At 47.1% G+C, this 23434-nt stretch overlaps 1 pseudogene; it reads left to right on the top strand.

The window, feature by feature from the left end:
• LOC120836989 overlaps positions 1 to 23434 on the top strand; it is an 86650-nt pseudogene that overhangs the window by 51460 nt on the left and 11756 nt on the right.

The raw sequence follows: 23434 nt of genomic DNA on the forward strand, positions 1-23434 counted from the left end.
ATAAGCATTCTGTGCAGCCTCTACGCCCATCAATGTCAACGGATATAGCCGTTTGCAGGCGGTCGCATCCAGTCGAAGGTCAACCTGATCCTCGACAGGCACCAGCTTTCGCTCTCAGCACAGAGCCACTGTTGGTGAACTTTGAGGCTGCTCGCATCTTCACCCTCCCCAGGTCGGACGACCTCGGTCTGCAAACATAGAATATGAATAAGGCAGATATTATTTGATAACACTTTTATTGTGTTGGCCAAGTAAAGAAAATGTGCATTCCATTTTCTAACACATCAGTTATTAAATAACAAGGTCAGGTGGAACGGCCCAAATGTTCACTGATTGAAAGAAAGAGGGGTTAGCCTGAATCAATATCCTAGCAGTCTTCGATATTGGTGTGGAGGGACAGAAGGCTGAATCTGCAAAGATGTCTTCAAATGATTCTCCATTGCTTAACTCCAAGGTCTCGGGCTGCTGCACTTGAACGTTCTTAACTTTTTCTAGCACGTTTTTGTGCTGTAGCTAACCATATTCCACTAGGCAATCTTTTACATGCCCCTTCTCTACCAATCAAAACAGCCCGATAGCCCGCTGTGAACAGACATGGCACCATCATGTGTCATGTATACACCAAAGATTGCCCGGCCTCCCCCCTAACATGCACCAAAGCCAAGACTGGATCATGAGCTGATAGCATCGCTAGATAGTCGCACTGCATAAACCCTCGTTAAGCTTGAGTATCTACTAGTATTGACAAAAGGAAGTAAGTTGAATATGAATACTTGAAATCGAACGAATAAAACGCGAAGGCCAAGCGAAGGATCATCACGTTAGGATACAGGCTCACAGTAAAATTGTGAGCCCGCACCGTGTCGCACGTTCAGACTTTTTGATAGTACATCTCAGGATGGGACGTAAAATATCACCGACGTGGTCTCACCATTTCGAGCAGAAGTGCGTGAGTAACCGATGCTATTTTCGTCGTCGGTTGCATGTAAACCAAGCAGCTCGTACACAACGGACGCATCTGGCTTGGCAACACCTTGAGCTTTGGCTTCGCTTGGTTGTCAGCTGTCCATTGTGCTTACTTGAACTTCATGAAATCTGCCAAATTTGAGCAGAGTGCCTCTTGACTTTTGCTGTCGGAACGTATGTCTGCCATTTGGTGGTTTCCGAGTTTGACTCAAAATATTCTGGCGGGCTAGTTGGCGCCTGGCCTGTCCACTTTTTCGTTTGTTCTTCTCTTAGCGCTATTTGAAAATTAGTCCAAGTTTGACGACTCCGAAATCAAGGGTGTACCACCTCAACACCCTCTTACACGATTTCGGAAGCCGCAGGGTGTCAAAAGGATGTACGAAGGATGGAGGCCTTTTCCTACACCCTTGAATATTAAAAAAAAAGTGAAGATGATGTAGGAAGGGTGTGAGCTCGGAAAAACACCCATTTTACAGGAAGATGGGTGTTGAATTTTTTGGTGTGTAAGACCAACGACACCGATTGCCCAATTAAGAAAGAAAAACATCAAAGACTGACCAAAGAATCCCATTTTCAACGTATCAGACTGCGTAACACCATAATCTCACCACATGAACATCCTGCACGCCCACGACGTGCACCGAACCAGACACCACCGCCACATCAGGCCCCAATTATAAGCACGCATTCTCTGCACCGCCACCGCAAGTACAGCCATCGCAGCCGTCGCAAGGGCAGCCACTATGACAGGATAAGCACAGAAACACCCTGTTGTACCGACCTCCGCAAGCACCGACCACATCGGAAGATGCGACAAACCGAAACCAATGCACGACGCTAGGGAAGAACCAATGATGCTGTTCGGGAACCGGGAAAACCGCCCCACCCAGACAGACAGGTGAGCCAAGCACTCCAGCCCCCCCCCCCCCCCCTTTAACAACCCGAAAACCCTAACTTCGGCACCTCACCCGCACATCCTTCTCCCATTTACGCAGAACTTCCATACCAACGGCACACAAAACAAGCAAATTCTCCCTTGTCAACACACACGACTGTTTCCCGCCTGGACAGACCAGATGCAATAGTAGCATGTTTTGACAAACTGAAACAGAAGCTAGACCGCCTAACCAACAGTGTTGATAAACTCGCCTCGACCTTTGAGTGCCCCGAAGTGCCACTGACCCTTCTAGAACAACGCCTAGACCGCATGCTCAAACGTCTTCTCCCCGACTAAGGTTGGAACTCCGACAGCATGGATTACACGCTCCAATCACAAAAGATACATATTCCCCAAAATCAAGACGACACTGCGGGAACCCACTAAAAGGACGGAAGGGTAGATAGTTTATATCTCAAATAAGCTGTGAGAACCTTCGTGTTTGGCAATGGAAGTGCTGCGGAATCAACAACAAACAATCATTATTCACGCAGCACCTCCTCAAATCAAAAACGCCCTCCACGTCATACTTTTGCAAGAAACGTACAAAGCGCAAAACCTCGTTAAACACAAAAGAACACACTCGGCATGCAACAAGCATGATCAACAATTATTATCAACTTATGCGAAACATAGATTTAAACACTACATGAAAACAGCACAGGACAACATAAAACAAGTCGCCTAATTAATGAAAATATACCCAGACAAATCACAACGCCCCATAAATCTTTACAACATTTACAATCCACTCAAATCTAAACATGACCGGAAACTCATAATTAAGCTCGCCAAAAACTATGAAAGGACACAGGACATTTATATCATAGGACACTTTAATGCACCGAACAGGTCATAGGGATACAAGGCAAACACGAAAACGGGCAGGCTACCGGAAAAAAAAAAATATGGCTTTCAGTACAATGTTCCCTGACGCCAGGGGGAACGACCCGCACAGGGACACACGCACAGGTTTCCACCACCTCGCACTGCACAAAGGGCGGTACGCCATTACGTGGGATAACAGCCACGACAACCTAACTAGCGATCACGACATACTACACATCACGATACAAATCACGCTAAGAGAGCGCCGCAGAAAGGTCGCCTTCACAGACTGGAACAAATTTCGCAAGCTGAGGCAGAACACCGCAGACAGTGAAAGAGATACCTTAACCACGTGGGCCAAAAGCGTAATGGAAACTTAGAAAAGAAGCCTCCCACCCGCAAACAACTTCGGCGCCAAAAAACAAGCCAGACCCACGCCTCAGAACTTTAGCTAAGCAACCACACAATGATCCCTTCCGTAAAAACAATAGAAAACATAAGCATAGAGGTGATTATTCATTCACAGACGCTCGAATTGACAGAGTGAAACAACACTTGTGAAATAATCCAAAATACGCTACACAGCAAACAAAGGTGGCACCTTCTGCGCGCCTTGCTCAGCACAAAGAAAGACGTGATCCCTACTATACACTCTAAAACCGGTCCCTCATAAAAAAACGCTGTCCCTCTGATTTTAGAGGGGACAACAATGCTTTCAGGGGGACAGCCCTTTTTAAGAGGGAAATCGAAAAATAAAATAGCAACATCTAGAGGGACACCAACATATTAAGAGAGCAAGGAAACCGTTTCGTTAGTCCCTCTGAACAGGAAAGACAGACAAAAAGATTCACGCGTGTCCCTTCATATTAAGAGGGGACCGGTCCCTCTTAACTGGACCAATGTGGTTCGGTCAGGAGGAGGGGGGCAGGCGCACTAATCCACGGCAAAGAGTTCAGACGGTGCTAAGGCTTCGCGCCAATTCACGGAGAGCTGGAAACGGTCGTTGCCGGAGAGTCGCAAGCGTCATGCTGCTCGTTTGACTTCCTTCGGGTGAGTAATCCTGTCATATTGGCGCTTTTGTTTTGGGTGCATTGCGGGTGGGAATAACTAGCCATCAATATTTTCACGCTGGCTGTGAGATGCACGAGCTTTGCATGTAGAGTGAGAGTGTTCAGCTGTAGTCCACGGACGCGGTCGCTTCCTGGATCTGCTCGTTCAGCTAGGACAAAGCGTCGCTAATCGTTTGCCCTGCCGTGAGCCGCAGGGCTGTCTTTCGCACAAAACACTTTTAGCGGGTTAGGGTGTCCCAATGTGTACGCGTCTGTCTTAAGCTGGTGATATCAGACCATTTTCTGTCCAACGCTTTTGTCTACTTTTCAATTTTGAACGCGCGATCGTTCTTCTCCCAGCTCGAGCTGCTAACTTTGGCAGTGCTACGCCGGCATTTTATTACCGGCAATTTCCTGGTATTTTATCCGTGAGCGTACACTGTCGGCATCGAGTACTACAAAGGATGGCATCACCCTCCCTAAGGCAAAGCCAACATAAAGGCACCCTAGCTGGGGCAGTCAGTGTTTGTAAGCTTGGCTCGCCGATTTCTTTCTCGGTGTGCACTCTAAATGCTTGAGGTTGACCGCCCGAGAGCGTTGATTGACAGAAACAATGTTGGCGATTTTGCGTTTGTTTGCCTTCACAATTCATTACAGCAATTTACACTGCAACGTTATGTTGTAGACATCGTTAGCGTTGCAGTGATTATGAACATTTTTTTCTCAAGTGGGCGGCGAGTAAAAACCCATAATGTGTGTGTATGTTTGTGCAAAGGGCAGGGGGATTGGACGAGCACAAAACAAAAAGAAGAAGTAAAGGTTTTTTATTTCTTCGCGTGTTCGCGTTGCGTCGGCGTCGCGGCGTCTGGGGGAAGGGTGTGGCGGCGGCCAGGGAGCACATTTTTTTTTTTTTGTATTTCTTTGGCGTACTGTTTTGTTCGTTATATTTTGACGGTCGTGCCGGCACAGCTACCGGCTATTTTTTTTTTTTTTTTTTGGCGCCGACCATGTTTTTGTTTTTGGAGATTTTATTTATGGTGTTTATTATGCTCTTAGTTTTCTGTAGCTGGCTGAATATTTTTTTTTTTGTGTCGTGCATCCGCGAAAAATATATAAACAGAAGTTTGCTTTTTTTTTTCTTTTCTTTCTTATGCGCTTTAGGGCTGGTGCGTCGACTGTGGGCGTTACATGACTGACCGTTATTAACAATCTTGTTTTCAGAGTGAGGCAATGGCAACGAACGTTGACATGAAGGGAATCAGGCGGGGGTTCCGCTCGGATTGCTCGTGTAAAGAGCTCTACCGGGACCCTCTGCACGGTGGAACGCACCACCTTGAGTGGTGAGCCTACTGCGGCCACCCGCGCACGGTTCACAACGAACTCGGTAATTATTAACTTTTTGTATTCCGGTATGTAGGTAGGCTCTATTTACGTTCTGTTGGCATATGCACTGCTTCTGAAAAAAAAAAAAAAAAAAAATCAACGGCTTGCGGCGAAATATTTACAGAAATGTAATTTTTTATTTGATTATGTTGCTTTCTAAACATGCGCTAGATCACTTCTGCAGCTTGGAGCCGCAAATGCAATCCATGCTTTCCAAAGCACATGGGGCTTCTAAAGTTCATCTACTACTAAATGCGTTTTCGTTTTGTCTTGGTAATACAGAAACAATGGATTCTCGTAAATTAATTAAAACTGCAGTCTATTCTCGTACCAAAAATTAATAGTAGCAGAAGTTGCGTCATAAGCTAATGTCACTCGCTATTTCATCGCATACAGATTGGGTTCCGAATCTTTGAACTGTTTGCACTTTATTTTCGCATTTGTTTCCTATCGCCTGCTTGATAACAGGTGAAAGCGCTTCATTACCTTTATTCTAATTGCCACCCTCTGTATCTAAAGGAAAACAATACGGTCTTTCATTCAGCTAAAGGTGGATGCACAACTTCGGTTCCATAACACGATCGTCACCATGCTGGGAAACCTCGAGGAGGTAAAAGGGGCCTTCTGCGGAGACAACCCAACAACATTCTTGAACATTAAGACCATCCTCCGGTCTCGATTGGCCAGAAGTTCTTTCATCACCTATGGTATGTGAAAAAGCGAATGCAAAAATAGAAATCTAAGTTTGACGCTGACGCAATTTTTTTTTTCTTTTAAGAATTGCTGTTTGCAGGACGATTTTACCCCTGACGAAAAAGTTCCAAGACCCAAGACTTTCTTCGGTTCGGAGAAAGGGATCGTTTCTGGGAACTGGTCAGTGAAACTCACCGCTAGCACGACTATGGAGGGGGCACTAGTCATGTGCTTATGGGTGTATTACAGAACGGGACTTTCCTACCCCGTGGCATGTGGACAAACCCTTGGACTCCTCTAGGGTCTGCTCGTTGAAAATAAAGTGTTTCGATTCAGTTTATGTCGGAGAAGCTCATAAAATCGCTTCTGGCCGTTCAAAAACAACAGAAATTTTGAGCTTCTGCTGATGGCAAGAGACGCCGAATAATTAGTTTTTAATGCTATGAAGTGGGTAACTACGCTCTAAAAAAAAGCACAGGAATCTACTTTCCCGAGCCAGCACTTGGAAAGTCAATCACCGTAACTCACGGAAGCAGCTCAGCGAATCACGATGCCGAAACATAAGATTAGACCAAAAAATCCAGTCCAAGTTGTGACATTAACCAATGCAAAACATCACGCTTGTTGTGCTTAATGTCGCAACTCATTTTTTTGGTATAATCATATGTTTCGGCATCTACATTCGCTGAGCTGCCTCCGAGAGTTATGGTGATTGTCTTTCCAAGTGTTGTGCGGGAAAGTAGACGCACGGTTTTTTTTTTTTTAGAATGTACTTTTCTTTTTGTGTTATCCGCTAAAAAAAGTTTTTTTTTTCCAGCACGATTGTATTGTTGTTGTATATGATAGGCAAAATGAGTCACTCTGCAGCACGAAATTCTTTGTGTGATAGCTTCCAAGAAACGCCGATTTCTGGCGTCGTTCTAAGTCTTTTTTTATTCGTAAAAGCTACCAGAACATCGTTATAGAATTATTATTTTGATGAAGACATATCAAAATATTTTCTTGTGTCATGGCAAATAAAACAGTGTTTACTCTTAAAGATTGTTACTGTTTTTTTTAACACATTGATTTCGTTTATCAAACAAGATATACAGATCAAATTTCAATTCTGCTACGCAGCACAGAATAACTTTGGTTAAACCATATCAGCAAAAGTGCGAGAAGTGCAGTGCAGCATGTCACCTGACACTCAAAACACGAAGGAGCAGAAATTGTACGATACAATAACAGAGGTAACTTAAAGCCGGGGTCACGCTGCTTATACATCATACAAAATACATTCTGCAGACATGTTCCAATGCGAGTCACCGCGACATCCGTGCTTTGTATGCCACGTGACAAAGTAACCTCTTGATTGGTTACCTCGTGGCGTACGAAGCGGGGATGTCGAGGCGACTCGTTTCGGAACATGTCTGCAGAATGTATTTTGTATGAAGTATAAGCAGCGTGACCCCGACTTAAGGGGGACTATGCCCCTGCATTTTAAGCGGGCCACCGTCCCTCCGAATTTAAGGAAGAAAATATCTAAAAACTGTCCCTCTTAATTAAGGGACTCTGACCTCAAATTTAAGGGAGACGCCGCCTCGCTTACTTTAAGAGGGGTGGTGTCTCACTTAATTAAGAGGGAGCATCTCCATGCAATATTAAGAGGTCTGTCGCCCCCCTTAAAGTTAAGTGGGAAAAAATCGAAGAAACGTCCCTCTTACTAAGTGGGACCGGGCTTAGAGTGTAGAGAAACACGTCAGTACAAAGGTCATCGACAAAAGGTTCGAGGAACTCCAAAATCTCTACATTCTCACGCCACACCAGTCAATTTGCAAAAACTGCACGAGACCCGCTAATGAATATATCGACAAGGATTTCACCCTGGCCGAGCTCGGCGGTGCATTAATCTAAAACAATGGCAAGATCACGCCGGGCCACGACGGGATCACATACACCCTCCTACGCAACCTTCCTTACAGGGACAAGGCCACACTTCTAGACCACATCAGCCAGCACTTGGAGCGCAGACACACTTCAAGACGAATGGAAAACAACACACATTACCGTGATTCCGAAACCGGGAAAAACAGCCACATTCAGCAATCTCCGAGCGAAGCCCTTAACATCTTGTGTGCAATCTAAGAAAAAAGGGAGCTTGACTTAGTCCCTCCGGGAACCAAATGCGCTGCCACCACCATCAGTCCTCTGGGCGACAAAAGGGGAGAGGAGCAACTTTTGCGCCCCTCCCGTTAGTCCCTCAAAGTTGAACCCCCAGGGCTGACTTTCCCACGCATGCATTTAGGCCACTGGGACGAAATGTGGCGTCCTTACCTTATTTCAACGAGGTACATTGGTTTAGAGCGATAAACCGGGGATCCAGGTCTCCACTCGAAAGTGACTCCCATCCGACCGCTGCCATTGTACGCCAATCTGATCACTCGTCACGTGACCCAAACCGAATGCGTGATTTCACAGGAAAGATGGCAGCGCCCAGGCGGCTGCTGGCGCGCTCTGGGCCGGAGCGTTGGCCGGAGCTTGTCGGATGCTTTGTTCGTTGTCAATCGTCTCAGCGAGTTCATTTAAGACGCGGAAGCCCTCAAGTGAGGCCGGTTGTAAGCGACATCAGAGATCAGCGGGGTGTCTCACGTAGGTATAATGTTAAAATACGGAGGAACGGTGTGCATTTTGCAGGTGGTCGACGGGGATATGGCCCCGAAAGAGACAATCGGCCCTGCGTTGCTTGGACCTCGGGTTGGTTCGGAACTTCGGATATCGCTGAGATAAATTTTAAGGCGACCTTTCTGTGCTCTCGCTGACCATTGAAATCTTCGAGGTCTGCAGTGAAGCGTGTGCAATTTATCTGGATACATAATTTAGCTACGGAAATTGCGTGAGTCGTGCCTGGCAGTGCGCAATCGTGGTGCCGCTTCGTTCAAATAACCGAAGGCTCACTTTGGCTCTGCGGCGCACCAGAGAGTTATCTTGAAGCTGGCGGTTACCGTACCGTGCTAAATCATGCTGTGCTGCTTCCCAAATTGTTCCAGCTGAGGCGTGCACTTTTCGGAGGACACGTGTGCGGTGCACCGAAGAGCTGCCTTTAAGCTGGTAGTTCATGTGCTGTGCTTTAGGTGATGCTGTGCTGCTTCCCAAATTGTTCTGGCGTAGACTTGAGCTTTCACGGAGCACAGCTAATCTCTCTCAGGTTTCGTCGACACAAACGTTTCATCAACGCTCGTTACGCGAATTGCATGCTGTATGGACATTTCATTCAATGTGTTACCTACCCAGCTCACCCGTTTACGCCGCTTTGCGGCGAATGTCTGCAGTAGCTCATGTACGGAAATGTGGTCCCACATCCATTTCAGTGCAGTTCGTCCACGGCAGTCACTAATCCTTGAAGGAGAATATTTATTTATACAGGATACCGATAAAGGAATGCAGCTTCTTAGTGGTCAGGATAGACTGTCTTCTGTCAGTGTCGCATTGTCACGGATGCTTGTTGCAGTCCCATCTTCTATCAATATTTACTCTTCTGCAAAGTTCCAGGCCATGCTCGGCAGTCATCGTATTTTCTGGTGGAGCTGCTGGCTACTTTACCCATAGCCCTTACTCTGTGTGCATCCGGGCGGCTCCTCAGATAATTTGCCCGATAACGGGACACAAGGGGTGGACTATCCCGTACGAAAATGTCAGAAATTTCCCTGATATATTTTATATACGTCCAGATATGACAATATAAGCAGTGACATGGCGCTGTATTTCGCCAGATATGGGAGCTAATACGGCCGTATTTCGCCATATAGGTGGGCAAATACTGCCAGATCTGGCCGTATAAGTGCGTAAATACGTCCATATATCACCATATACGCGTGCAAATATAGCGCCCCTGATAAAGATATATGGGCCCGTTTCAGTCGTGCAAGCAACAAGTTATATGTACTCGCTAAGACACTAGTTGATTGATCTAGATTGCATGAGTTTCATGTAATTGGTTAACTATTGTCAACATCCTTAAAGTGAACTTATTCCAGGTATTTGGACCAATAATTCAATTGCGCAATTTGAAGATTAAAAGACAAATGAAATTTGGTTGTATGTTCGATGTGTGACAATATGGCGAAGTGCGATCGAAACGCGAGTTAATCAAAAAATGGATTTTAGTCGCAGCTTTTAGGCACCCGTTTCCGAGTTAACCGGTGTTGGCGTCGCCATCGGTGTAACCGCCCCGCTAAATTTAGCGAGAAATTGAATCGGTACGTATGTCACGTGACGTCAATTTTCACGCGAAATCTGGCAGTGAAACTAATTTTTTTTCATGTTTCCCGGCTAAATTGAGCGGGCAAACACGAAGCGTTAGCTTACTCAAGATGCAAGACGCTACTTCGCCGTCCCTAATCCTTTTCCCTTCGAACGGAAGCCGTTGCGCTCGGAGTACAATACGCAGCTCTTTCAAAACCGTTCGCGCAGCATCGCATCCGTTCGTTTGCGAGCGACGGCGATTCATCGTGTGTTAAAAGTCGGAAGATGTGCTGCCCGTGGTGTCTTTTATGTATAACTCGTCCGTAAAAAAATTTAAAACAGTGTACACGTAATTTTAAAATTATTGGTGAATATACAAACATATATATATATATATATCTATACATATTTATTTATCTATTTATTTGTTGACATCATGCACAAAAAAATAGTCGCGTTAATTTTTTAATTTAAAATTATAATGTAGTTTATACAGCGTAAAACATGGTATCTTGAAACTCGCATCGTTTTGAGTTCAAAAGCTAGACTTCATAGAGCTGTATGTTCACTCGGTATTGACAGCAGGGTAGACGCTACGCGTATTTTAGGCCAATCGTATCTCCGGTTAGGGTCACGTGACTACAGTCTAGAATCTGGTGACAAAGCAGGACATCGCACCTGCCTGGTGCCCAAGGCCACACATAGCATTCACAGCACTGTCAACCTTCGTTACAAGTGACACATCTCCTGGTTGTGGCCCCAAAAGATAAGCCTTTTGTTCGTGAAACCCCGTTTTGGCCTCTCCTTCGATCCTTCTCTCTCTCCCTAAGCTGAAAGCGTTGTAAATGGTGAGTGGTCACGTGGTTTGACGGATGACGCATTAGCCGTTGCCGATCTCGGAATGCGTTTAGCCGGACCTAGTTTGGCGTGTGAATTCTCCCTCTGTGGCAGATGCGTATGTCTGCTTCTGCAATCGATTTCTTCAAAGAAGCCCAAGAATTTTTTGTGATGCGTTTAGTTTTCGGTTCTACAAACGACAGCTTGTGCTACATCGTGTTGAATCTTCACAGGCACTTTCTCGTTTCTGTGATCGAGTGGTGATTTTGCCGTGGCCGTGTCGACATATCACTCGTACAACACCTTTCAAGTCGCGTCTCGACAACATAAGTGCGCTGCAACCCACTTAGTGACAATTAATCGTTAATCCTAAATGTATTCTTCCAGGTTACCTCTAGATTTAGGTTGTGTCTATCTGCTGGCAGCCTATAGAATCATTGTGCAGAATGTTTCGGCATTGGTGCGATTGCGCTACAAGCAGAAAGTTTCGACATGCCGCCGACAAAGTTTTGACGTGTCGCCGAAAACACCAGCAGCACAGACTCTTAATTACGCGTTCCTAAATTTGACGAGCGGCTTTACGAGTCGCTTTTAGAAAGATTGTTACGATTTTGCGAAATACTGGTAAACAATGCTAGGTCATCCGCGGGCGTATCCCTCTCCGCCCACTTGTACTTTCTCTAACTTGACGGACAGTCTGTCTCGCGGTTCATGCTGACGAAACGATCGTCGGGATACCGGGTAATTGCTACAGGCGAGCGCGGCACAGTTTACCATTGCTCCCGCTGTGGAGGGTCGAAGAGTCAACTACCAGCACCGTGGATACCGTTTTTTTTTTGTTTTTTTTTTAATTCTTGCAGATTTGTTTTAAAAGAAGCCGTGAACGCTACGCTTATGCGGTTTGTGCGAGAGTGATACGCCCAGGGGGACGTTATGTAGTTTGCTAATCTTTAAGATAAGTCGGCTAATTAAATAAAATTTATTAATTAACTTTTAATTAGTGAAAATAGACATATGGTTTCAATTAGAAACTTGCTGAGCGTCGTCCAAAACCCCTAAACCAGTAATTTTTAGAAAGACTGAACGCGTGTGAAGCGCAGTAGTGCGCTGAAGTTACCACTCGTGGACCAGGTACAAGGCTGGTCCTTGATAAGGGATAAAAATTGCGTGGACCCCTTACCGAAACCGCTAGCCTTGTACCTGCTCCACGAGTGGTGGCTTTAGTGCGCTTCTCACGCGCTGAAAGACTTCCTGAAAATGACCTATTTAGGGATTTTGGACGACGCCCCGCTAGCTGCTTATTGGAACCGTATGTCTATTTTCACTAATTGAAAAGTTCATTAGTGAGTTTTAATTAATTAGCCGAGTAATCGCAAAGCTTAGCGCACACGTAATGTCCCCCTGGACGTATAACTCACTCCCAGAAACCGCATAAGTGTGGCTTTCATGACTTTTTTTAAGAAGAAATCTGCAAGTATAAGAAAATAAAAGCACCCCGCTATGGGAGGCTGATATACCCCTATTTGTCAGACCCAGACATAGATATATAAACAATTTGGCAGATCTGGTTATATAAGACTTATATAAACTGATGTGCTTGATATGGCCAGATCTGCCCAATTTTTTATATATCCATATTTTTTTTTTTTTATATAAGTCCAGATCTGCCATTTTCGTAAGGGTATATCCCACGTCTTAAACCACCGGCGAGCAGTGAACCAAGTCCTCTCCCGAACCCTACAGAAAACCTGCAAGACGAGCGAGTACCACAAAATTGTACCTCGCAAATACACTACGAAAAACCTGAAATCTGAGCCTGTCGCTGCTACTGGAAAAAAACCACCGGTATTCGGTCTCCTGCCAGTAAAACCGATGCTGACTGAGCCAACAGCTACAAACCTGTAGCACCAAACCGCGTCCGTTCCCACCATTGTTTACATTCCCGTCGCACCTCACACTCCGATGCCCTTTCATGCAAGGTGTATGGAGACGTTGAGGAGTGGATTGAACAATATGTCCGTGTCGCCCGCCACAATTGGTGGACAGACAACCAGCTCCTACGAAACCTATACTTCTCGTGGAAGGAACTACCAGGGACTGGTCTGAGAGCCATGCATCCTCCTTATCGTCGCGGGAAGTTTGCAAGATCGGGCTGAAGCGCACGTTCGTCAGCCAACATCGACTAGAGAGAGCCGCATTCGTGATTCTATCCAGGACACGGCCCCAACGAGAGCTTCACCTGCTTTCTGGAGAATGTTTTTCGCTTGATTGAGCACCCTTGACGACTCTGATACTACAGAAGAGGAGAAGCTTAGAATCTCATGTCCCCCACGTGAGAGACAACACCTTCGGCAGCCTTGTTCACAACCCCCCGACAACAGTCGAAGGGTTCATATTGCCGCGACCGCAGCTGACCAAGCCGGCACCGCACTCGTGGCCTAACGGTTATCGCGATATTCTTCCACGCAGAAGCCAGGGTTGGGTTCTTGGCCGCGGGTACGCATTTTTGTTGTCTCTAATGTGATGTTCACGTAAATTCGAGAATCGTGTTGCTAATTAAAGGTTAGAATGTTCTACGCGTCAAACCCTCGCCGACCGTTCCAGAATCCCACGCGTGTACACAAGGGGCTTCCCGTGGCGAGCCAAAGTCAGTCCCGCCCCAACGCTCGATCCTGCGGTTTCGCCGACATCGACACCCGCGACCCTGAGCTGTTTTCTTCTGTTCTCTTTTTTTGTTTTAGGCACAAGTTCGCCTCCTTAAACGTTTAGTTTCTTCAGTTTTCATTGCCTCATCAATTGTCATTCGTGACACTTTGGTAGAGGTGTGGGGTACGCATGTCCGTCCAGCGTACCCCTAGAGGGCCCCAGTGCAAGTCCGACCCCAAGCCCCCGAGGACCCAACGAAAAGAGGACCGAGACCCGATCGAGTCATCGCAACCTCGGCCTACCCCCGGAACTTCGACCAATGCCGGACAGGACAAGGAAGCTATCGAAGCCGACGGTTAACACCACGTCGCAGCCAGACAGAACGCCACCGACGTCCATTGTCTACGAGCAGGCCCCAGAAAGGACGCCACCGAATTTCAGTGGCAATCTTCATGAAGATGTGGACGACTAATTGGGCCAGTGCGAACGCGTAGCACGGTTCAACGAATGGGGTCATCAGCAAAGCCTGCGAAATGTTTACTTTCCTTTGGAAGGCACTGCACGCATCTGGTTAGAGAACCACGAAGCGTCAATTTCGTCGTGGCAAGACTTCCAGGCGGAACCTAGACGCAAGTTTGCCAGCCGGCAGCGACGTCAGCGGGCTGAAGACCTTCTTCAAGCAAGAAGCCAAGGGCCAAACGAGAGCGTCACAAGTTTCGTGGAGGACGTTCTCCGCCTCATGCACCGCGCCGACCCAAACGCTCCTGACGAGAAGAAGCTGCGGTTCCTGATGCGAGGAGTGAAAGCAACCATCTTCGGAGGCCTTGTGCGGAACCCGCCTATCACCGTCCAAGATTTCATCACCGAGGCAACAAACATCGAACGTGCCCTTCAAGCACGCGCCTCCCACTATCAGAGACTTCCTGGCTTCCCTGCCCTCTCGCCATACAGCAGCAGCAACCCGGACATACGCGAGATCATCCGGGACGTCGTCCGGGAGGAAATCAAGAAGCTCCTGCCTGATACCCACCAGCCGGCTTCGGTGTCGATAGCCGAAGTTGTCCGCGAGGAAGTTCAGCGGGCATTCCAACCTGAGGCTCCTGCCAGCGTGGCAGCACCCGAGGAGCCCTCTTGGACCTACGCCGCGGTAGCTCGGAGACTGGAGCCAGCTGTCCAGCAGTATTCGACGCCATCTCGACGTGTCCTAGCAGAGCCGCAGACTTTCAGACGTCGGGAAGGGCAACCCCAGTTTGTCCGCACTGAACAACCGGCGCCAAGAAAGACGGATGTGTGGCGCACGGCCGATCGCCGTCCGCTGTGTTATAACTCCGGCGAGGCCTATCACGTCTACCGGTGGTGCCCGTACCGACAAATGGCCCTGCGAGGCTTTGCACCGAGCGACCCTCGACCCCGCCTTGGGGAGCGACCAAGGGACATCGAGGAGTACCTCCGACGACCCTTCTCCGAGGTGCCGACTCCACCCCGAGGTTTCCGTTCGTATCGCCTCGACGTGCGCTATCGCATTTCCGCCGCTCTCGTCGGGACAGCCTGTCGCCCCTATCTCGTCGGGAAAACTAAGTGCGGAAACGCCTGAAGGTGGCGCTGCCGAAGACGACCGAAGCAAAGAGCCTCCAAGAATGATGGAGCGCTCCAACTCTCCCGACACCCCGCATCACAACGACGCGCGTGTATCGGTGTCCAATAACCAGAACGTTATTATCAATGGCCACGACGCATCGGCACCCACTCGCTGTACGCGAGTGGGTGTCGTCGTCGTGGCCATTGATAATAACGTTCTGGTTATTGGACACCGATACACGCGCGTCGTTGTGATGCGGGGTGTCGGGAGAGTTGGAGCGCTCCATCATTCTCGGAGGCTCTTTGCTTCGGTCATCTTTGGCAACGCCACCTTCAGGCGTTTCCGCACTTAGTTTTCCCGACGAGATAGGGGCGACAGGCTGTCCCTACGAGAGCGGCGGAAATGCGATAGCGCACGTCGAGGCGAGGCGAACGGAAACCTCGGGGTGGAGTCGACACCTCGGAGAAGGGTCGTCGGAGGTACTCCTCGATGTCCCTTGGTCGCTCCCCAAGGCGGGGTCGAGGGTCGCTCGGTGCAAAGCCTCGCAGGGCCATTTGTCGGTACGGGCACCACCGGTAGACGTGATAGGCATCGGCACCCGTGGACCCCGGAGCAGACTACTCAGTCTTGAGTGGAAGGCTCTCTCACCGCCTTCGAAAAGTGACGACGCCGTGGGAGGGGCCGCAGGTACGAACTGCTGGAGGACACCTCATTACGCCTTTTGGGAGGTGCACTGCTCGAGTCGAAATCCACAATGAGACGTGACCTGCCAGTTTCAAGTTCGTCGTTCTGCAAGACTATTCGAGGGACGTCATCCTCGGAATGATCTTTCCCTGCGAGTATGGCGCCGTCATCAACCTCGTAGCAAACCGGCTGACGCTTGGAAAACCTGCTCCACCACCGGAGGAACACAAAGCGACGTCATCCGGGGTACGAGTCATCGCACACCACGTGAACTTACCGCCGCGGTCGAGTGTTTTCGTACCCGTCGTGATCGATGAAACTTTCTTCGGCGACGTTCTGCTCTAAAAAACCTCCAGTTGCTTCTAGGAAGAGGGATCGGCATTGCAAGAGGCGTCACAACCTCCAAGATGGACACACTGTCGCATTCGTAACAAACTTCCGACAGGGGGCCCAGCACCTTACGAAAGGCACCGCCCTGGGTCATGCCGACGAACTCCAGGACTCAGTCTCAATCGCCGGAATATCAGGAGACCTCTTTTCGTGGCCACCCAAAAGAACGCCGACTTCGCATTTCGACATCGACCCAACACTGCCTACCCCATAACGGCGACAACTTAGTGACCTTCTCGCCGAGTTCAATGCGTGCTTCTCAACGTCGTCAAAGGTGCGCCAAACGACCGTTGCGAAACACTGAATTGTCGCTGAAGACAACGCGCTTCCTGTTCATCGGTCGCCGTACCGTGTCTCTGTGAAAGAGAGAGAAGTCATACAGAAGTAGGTCCAAGAAATACTCGAGGACGACACTGTCCAGCCCTTAAGCAGTCCGTGGGCTTCACCGGTAGTTCCGGTGAAACAGAAAGACAGGACCCTTCGGTTCTGCGTGGACTATCGCCGACTGAACGCCGTAACAAAAAAGGACGCGTACCCGCTGCCACGCATCGACGACACTCTGGACCGGCTGTGCCACGCCCGATACGTCGATGGATCTGAAGAGTGGGTACTGGCAGATTGATGTAGACGAAGGGAGTTCGTGAAAGACTGCCTTTGACACGCCGGACGGGCTGTACGAATTTAAAGTGATGCCGTTCGGACTGTGCACAACACCGGCAGCGTTCCAGCGCGTAATGGACACCGCTCTTTCCGGCTTGAAATGGCAAAGTTGTCGTCCATCTCGACGGCGTCGTGGTATTCGCAAGCGACTTCGACGAGCACCTGAGACGTTTGCGAGCCGTGCTACACGCTATCCAGAATGCCGGACTGACACTGAAGCCGTTAAAATGTCGGTTCGTTTACGGCGAGCTCAAATTCCTGGGCCGTGTCGGGAGTGCTCAAGGTGTAAGTCCTGACCGTGCAAGGACATCCGCTGTCGCCGAATTTCCTACGCCATAGGACAAGAAAACCGTACAAAGATTTCTTGGGGTGTGCGCTTACTACAGACGTTTCATTCCCGATTTTGCTCTAGCCCCAGTGCTCGGTTCCGCGGTTTCGCCGACATCGACGCCCGCGACGCTCTGCTGTTTTCTTCTGTTCCTTTTTTTGTTTTGGGCACAAGTTCGCCCCATTAAACGTTTAGTTTCTCCAGTTATCATCGCCTCATTAATTGTAACTCGTGACAATATCACCGAGGCTTCCAACATTGAACGTCCACTGCATGCCCGAGCCTCTCACAATCAACAACGTTCCGGCGTCTCGACTCTCGAGTCGTCCAGCAACAAACTTCGACACCAGCACTCCAGGCGTCCGCGACATCATCCAAGACGTCGTCCGGGAGGAGATCAGGGAGCTACTTTGTGCCAGCAGTTGCCCGGCTGTTATTTTTATTGCAGAGATTGTTTCGAAAAACTTTTGACAGGCATTTCAACTGGAGATTTCTGCGAGCGAAGTGGCATCTGACGAACCGAGGACGACCGACGCCACAATGGCAGGACGACCGTTACCAGCTGGCCCTTAGTATTAAATGCCAATTCAATGAGACACCCCAACACCGAAGCATTCTCGTAATCGGGTGTAGGTCTACGCTGAAGAAAGTACACCGAAGAAAATGCAGGTGTTGCGAATGGCCAATAAAAAAACACTCAGCTACCACTGCATGCGGCCGATCATGTCTACTGGAGCTGCCCGTACCAATGAAGTGGCCTGCGAGGGTTCGTGCCAAACGACCCTCGACCATCTGTAGAGGAGCGACCCCGGGACATTGAGGATTATCTTCGACGAACTTTGTCCTTAGTGCCGACACTCCCCCGAAGCACCTGACCCATCACCTCGACGGGAGGTAACAACGACAAAGCAGGTGAGCGGCAATGCAATGACAGTTGATTTGCTGTCGGTTGTCGTCCAAGGACAATACCTAATAATTTGCTAAGACCAATTATCTGTGTCGACTCCACGAAGCACACAATTTGTAACTTTGAGGGAGAATGGCGCTGCGTGACTTGAAGAAATATAATGGTTGGTTTTTCTAAAAAATGGACACCAAGCAATGCCCGACTTCGGTTCCCCACACGAGCTTACACAAGTTGCAGTGGCCGCAGAATGAAAAAGAAATTCCTATTACGAAATGGAAGTGAAATGGCTTAGATAGCAAACAAACATTGTTGCCAGCCATCAAGCCAACGGTACGGAAAAAAGACACAGCCACGTAAGCAATACATGCCTGAGCTTGCTGCACTGACGCAGAAAACTACCAGGGGCGTTTCCCCAATAGGAGCCAATCTGTAGCTTCAGTGCATCCGATGTCAGTGGCCGCACATGACGTATGATTACCAGACGGCATCAGTCAGTCAAAGTTGCCACTCATCCAAACTGAACACCCACGTGTCAGGAGCGTCATTCGACAACAAGGAGCACAGGTACTACGACTAACGCCTGACACGAGACTGTCTCAGAAAAAAACTCGTTATGGAACCACTTGCTAAGAATCAATATTTATGTAATCAAGTGGAAATAAACATATTTTTACACTAACCATATAAACAAACTTCCGCTTGCCTTTTTGTCTTCAGTCTATACACCAAGCATTGTGTTCCCTGCACGCACTGGACCTTTTGAGGACACTTTCAGCACTGAGCTTTCGATATTAGTTAATGGGACATACCAAACTGGGAGACGTGTTCCATGGGGCTACACTCGTTCCACCTCTCCTGAACATGTGGTGCGTCCGAAAACAAACTCTAGTGCTGTGAAAAATGTTTTTGGTTCATTTATTCTCTACAGGGCACTTTGCTGGCATTGCAGAGAGGATACATAAAACTACACATATGATAATAACATCAAAGCACACTGACGTTGATGAGCACAAAACGGGCCTAACTACCGAAAGTAAGCGCTACCCTCGTAAGAAATAATTATTGCTGCAACTTGTTAATTAAAAAAAAACACCTCCGAGCGTCTAGTTTAATAGTATGTGGACGATTCATATACGTATGACACAATAAACACTTTGCAAAATCTCAGCAAGCAATACAACTGTCGCAATTTTTTTTTTCGGGGTAAAGCACAGAAATGGGCCCCCTTTCACGTCAATTGCTAATGCAGCATTCGAGTCCGGTAGGTGCTGAGCCGAGTTCAAAGTGATGGCTCACATAACATTATTATCGAACAAATGCCCAAAGTATGAAGGCCTTGGGTAATTATGGTAGTAACTAATGTAAATCGTCTCATAATAACAATGCAAACGGTGAAGGCTTCAGTCTTGGTGAGTCAATATGCAGGTTGGAGAGAGACACATGACAACATATCATTAGAGTGCTCGTCTGCACAGATTTGTCAGCCCCCTTCACACCGTCTCTCTGATTAGCTCAAAGGAGCTGTGGCATTTGCCCCTTTTCAAGTTACGCTGAAACGAAGTATAGACACCGCACACTTTTGAAAAAAAGTCTATTGGAGAGACTGAAAAAAAAATTAGTGAACATTTTTAAACAAGACTGCTCTTCTTGCTAGGGATGAACGAAAATGTAAATCATCTTGTCCAGGTAATTAGAACAAGTAAATAATTGACCGACTATTACAATGCACTCTTAATAAAAAAAGTATTGCTGCAATAAATTTTACGAAAGAGAAAATGTGCAGTTAGTCTTCTATTTCTGGCTTGCATTACATTTAAAGAATTGCTGATATGTGTGGTCCCATCTCTGGACCTCTAAAGAGTGGGGCTGAATTTTTTTTAATATTCTAGATGTTAGAATGATGAATTAGACAATCATCTAAAAGGACTATGATCATACACATAAAGTTTACTTTGAGCTATTGATACCGATCGGCAAGGTAAAGAACCTACTAATATTAGTTTCTAAAGGTTTCTACCATTTTGTGCACTGATCAATCAAGAATCTGAAGACGTTCTGTGTTCTGAGTTCCAAGGAGACAAATAAACTGCTTTCGAACATAAGTAATGCACTTTTTTCCGAATGATTGGTTCGAATACTTCGTAAGCGTTCGCGTCCACGTCAATTAAGGAAACGCCAGCTGTTCACTTCAAAAACGTATTGCGATAGAATGTAAAATCGTCGATTAGCACAAAAGGCTAAAGATCACAGGAGCTTCCTCGCTAAAAGTTGCTATGGCTATTCGGTGACGTAGGGCTGAAACAACTTCCCATAGGCCCTAACGTGACGTATACTTTTCGCCTCTATTCTCAGACATTCCGACGTTCAAACGAACCTAAAAAAGTGCGAATATTTTATGCTAGTATTTGAAGGTAGATGGCTCACTCTTCCACGACGGAACGTTTTCTGCAACGTCAGTCCACCAGCCATTGCCGCCCCCTCCACGAGTCACCAGCGAAATTGTAATCACCGACCAGGGCGTCGCCAACCGGCCAACAGCAGCAACGTCCCTCGAGAAGCCTATATCAACGGCGCCGAAACCGGAGCAGTTCAGTGGGTGTAGCAGCGTGCGCGAAAACATGCTCATACGACTCTTCATCGTACAGGTTAGTGGCAAACGCCATTATGGATTGAGCTTGGCAGCGGCGGCAGCACTGGGTGTACACCGCACCTAACCGTTCTTCGTACTGCACAGATTTTCAACGGTCTGGCCCCAAGGGTCTCGCTGCTAACATCGTTGCTGGGTCATCCCAGTAGCCGACTGTTTGGTACTACTATCAAGTTCAATATCCTCTGCATCCTGATGAGGTACACGCCTACGACGTCACCCCAAGCATCGAAGAAAAGGACATCCGGAAGACGGCTGTGTTTCTTGGCAGCTGCGGCAGCACGGGGTGTACACCGCACCTAACCGTTCTTCGTACTACACAGGTTGGTTTCTGTTTATTTTGGTGCGTTCCGTGCACTTTACCGATGCTGCTGCTGCTGCCATATGGTATCATATTGTGTCAGAGTTCGCGTATGTTGCAATATCTGATTTCGTATTCATCCGATGAACGAGGACGCGAATATCTGCCTAGTGTGCAACGAAGCACTTGATGATGATGACTGTTTTGTTTCATGTATAGACTGCAATTACCATCAACATCTAAGGGAATGTTAGGGCGTTTCGAAGAATGAATACAGAGCAAAAGGGTATCTCCGCCAAACTTGGCGGTGTCAAACCTGCATCACAGTGATGGCGTCTGGCAATCAAAAGGGAAGGGAAACAAAAGAACAGGAACGCAATGTGCCATTAATGCTAGCAGCAATAAATCAGAAACTTGACAGCCTTCTGGTCCTCAGAGAAACAGTAGTTGGCATTGAAAGCTCTATTCAAATGATGTCTGCACAGTACAAAGAGCTGCTCGCACGCGTGACGAGTCAGGACAGTGACATGAAGGAACTAAAAATGAGCATGCAGAAGATCGAGGAAACGGAGGTCGGCTCTATTGAGGAAATAAAAACGCTGAGGAATGAAGTAAACGAACTGGAATGGCATAGCAGACGTTTGAATCTTGAGATCCATGGCGTTCCATTTGCAGAGAATGAGAACTTACTTGCCAAAGTCAACAGCGTAGCCAAGATGCTAGATGTACGCCCACTGGAGACAGATGATATTGTGGCTATCCACATATTGCCCTAGAAACCAGACAAAGTACCTGGAATAATCTTAAGGTTCTCCCAGCAAGCTACTCGTGATCAATGGCTGAGCAATAAGAAAAAGTTAAAACGAGATAATGACGGCGTCTACTTGCTAGAAAACATGACTAAGCAAAACAAGGAGCTACTCTGGACGACAAAGGAGTGGGCAAAGGAAAAGTCGTATCAGTTCGTATGGCATGTGAATGGAAAAATTCTTTTGAGGCGGAAGGTCGGGGATCGAGCGGTGTTGATTAGATCAGTAGATGAATTGCAGAAACTGGAGTAAGCCTTTTCATCATGACGATAGCGTGTCGCTAATTCCTAACGATGGCTTATCATGATTGTTTGCTTCCGAATGATCTAGAAACGTATTTAAATTGTAAAGGTAAAGGATTGCTAAAATGTTTTCACGTTAACGCACAGTCTGCTAGAAATAAAACTTTGAGTCTGGAAATATTTTTTTCCACAGTTCAAATTTTCCTTTGGTGTAATCATGATCACTGAAACATGGTATACAAGTGATGTTGACGTGTTGAAGCTGTCGTCGTACTCCAGTTGTTTCATGAACCGCACAACTCGTCGGGGGGTGGTGTGTGTTTACTCGTAAAAGAGGCAATGAAATCTGAACTTTTAAAGGACTACTGCTGTGTCACTGCAGACTATGAGGTGCTTTTTTTGAGAGCAGGAAATACGGTCATAAGTGTGTTATATCGCCTGCCGGATGACAGAACTGGTGACTTTTTTAAATTTTTGAGAGATTCCTGCTTTTCATTAATGAGAATAAATATGATCTCGTTCTGGGAGGAGATTTTAATATTGATATGTTGAAAGATAACGGTCCTAGGCAACAAATGGATATACTGATGAACACAAATGTATGCCTCAATGCCATAAATTCGCCAACAAGGGTTACGGTGCGCTCTGAAACACTAATTGACTTGTTTATTACAAATTTTGAAATAGATAAAATTAAAGCTGGAACGCTAACATGCAATATAAGCGATCACCTTCCAATATTTATGTGCATAATCACGCGCTTATACAATGAAGCTAATATCAGTGAATTATTTTTGGTTCAGAGCATAACACCAGACAGTCTAGATGCTTTCAGAAGGAACATTTATGAAACAAATTGGGATTCAATTTTTATTGCCGATGATGCCAACATTGCCTATGATAGCTTTCTAAATACAGTTAAAACTATTTATGAACGACACTTTCCTTACAAATCAATAAAAACGTCGAAAAAAAAATCAGGAAGCCATGGATAACGCCGGACTTGCTTGATAAAATACGCGTAAAAAACTTGCTATATCAGAAATTTATCAAAACGAGAGATCCATTACCCAAGTAGCACGCCAGAGGAATGCCCAACTTGGGCAAAGGTCTAGCAAACATAAGGGCCCAACTTTGGCGCAGTTAGGTTTTTGCACCATGGCACTCATCAGTGCCAAAGTACGGTGCCTAACTATAGCCTTAGTTGGGCGATCCTAGGGCATGCCAAAGTTTGGCTGTTCTCTGGTACGCCAGAGGAGTGCCAAAGTTGGTGCCATACTTGTGCCATAACTGCCATAGTAAATCCTAATCTGGGAATGCGGGG

Source organism: Ixodes scapularis, unplaced genomic scaffold, assembly GCF_016920785.2.
Source record: "Ixodes scapularis isolate PalLabHiFi unplaced genomic scaffold, ASM1692078v2 PGA_scaffold12__126_contigs__length_90152505, whole genome shotgun sequence".
Classification (NCBI taxonomy): domain Eukaryota; kingdom Metazoa; phylum Arthropoda; class Arachnida; order Ixodida; family Ixodidae; genus Ixodes; species Ixodes scapularis.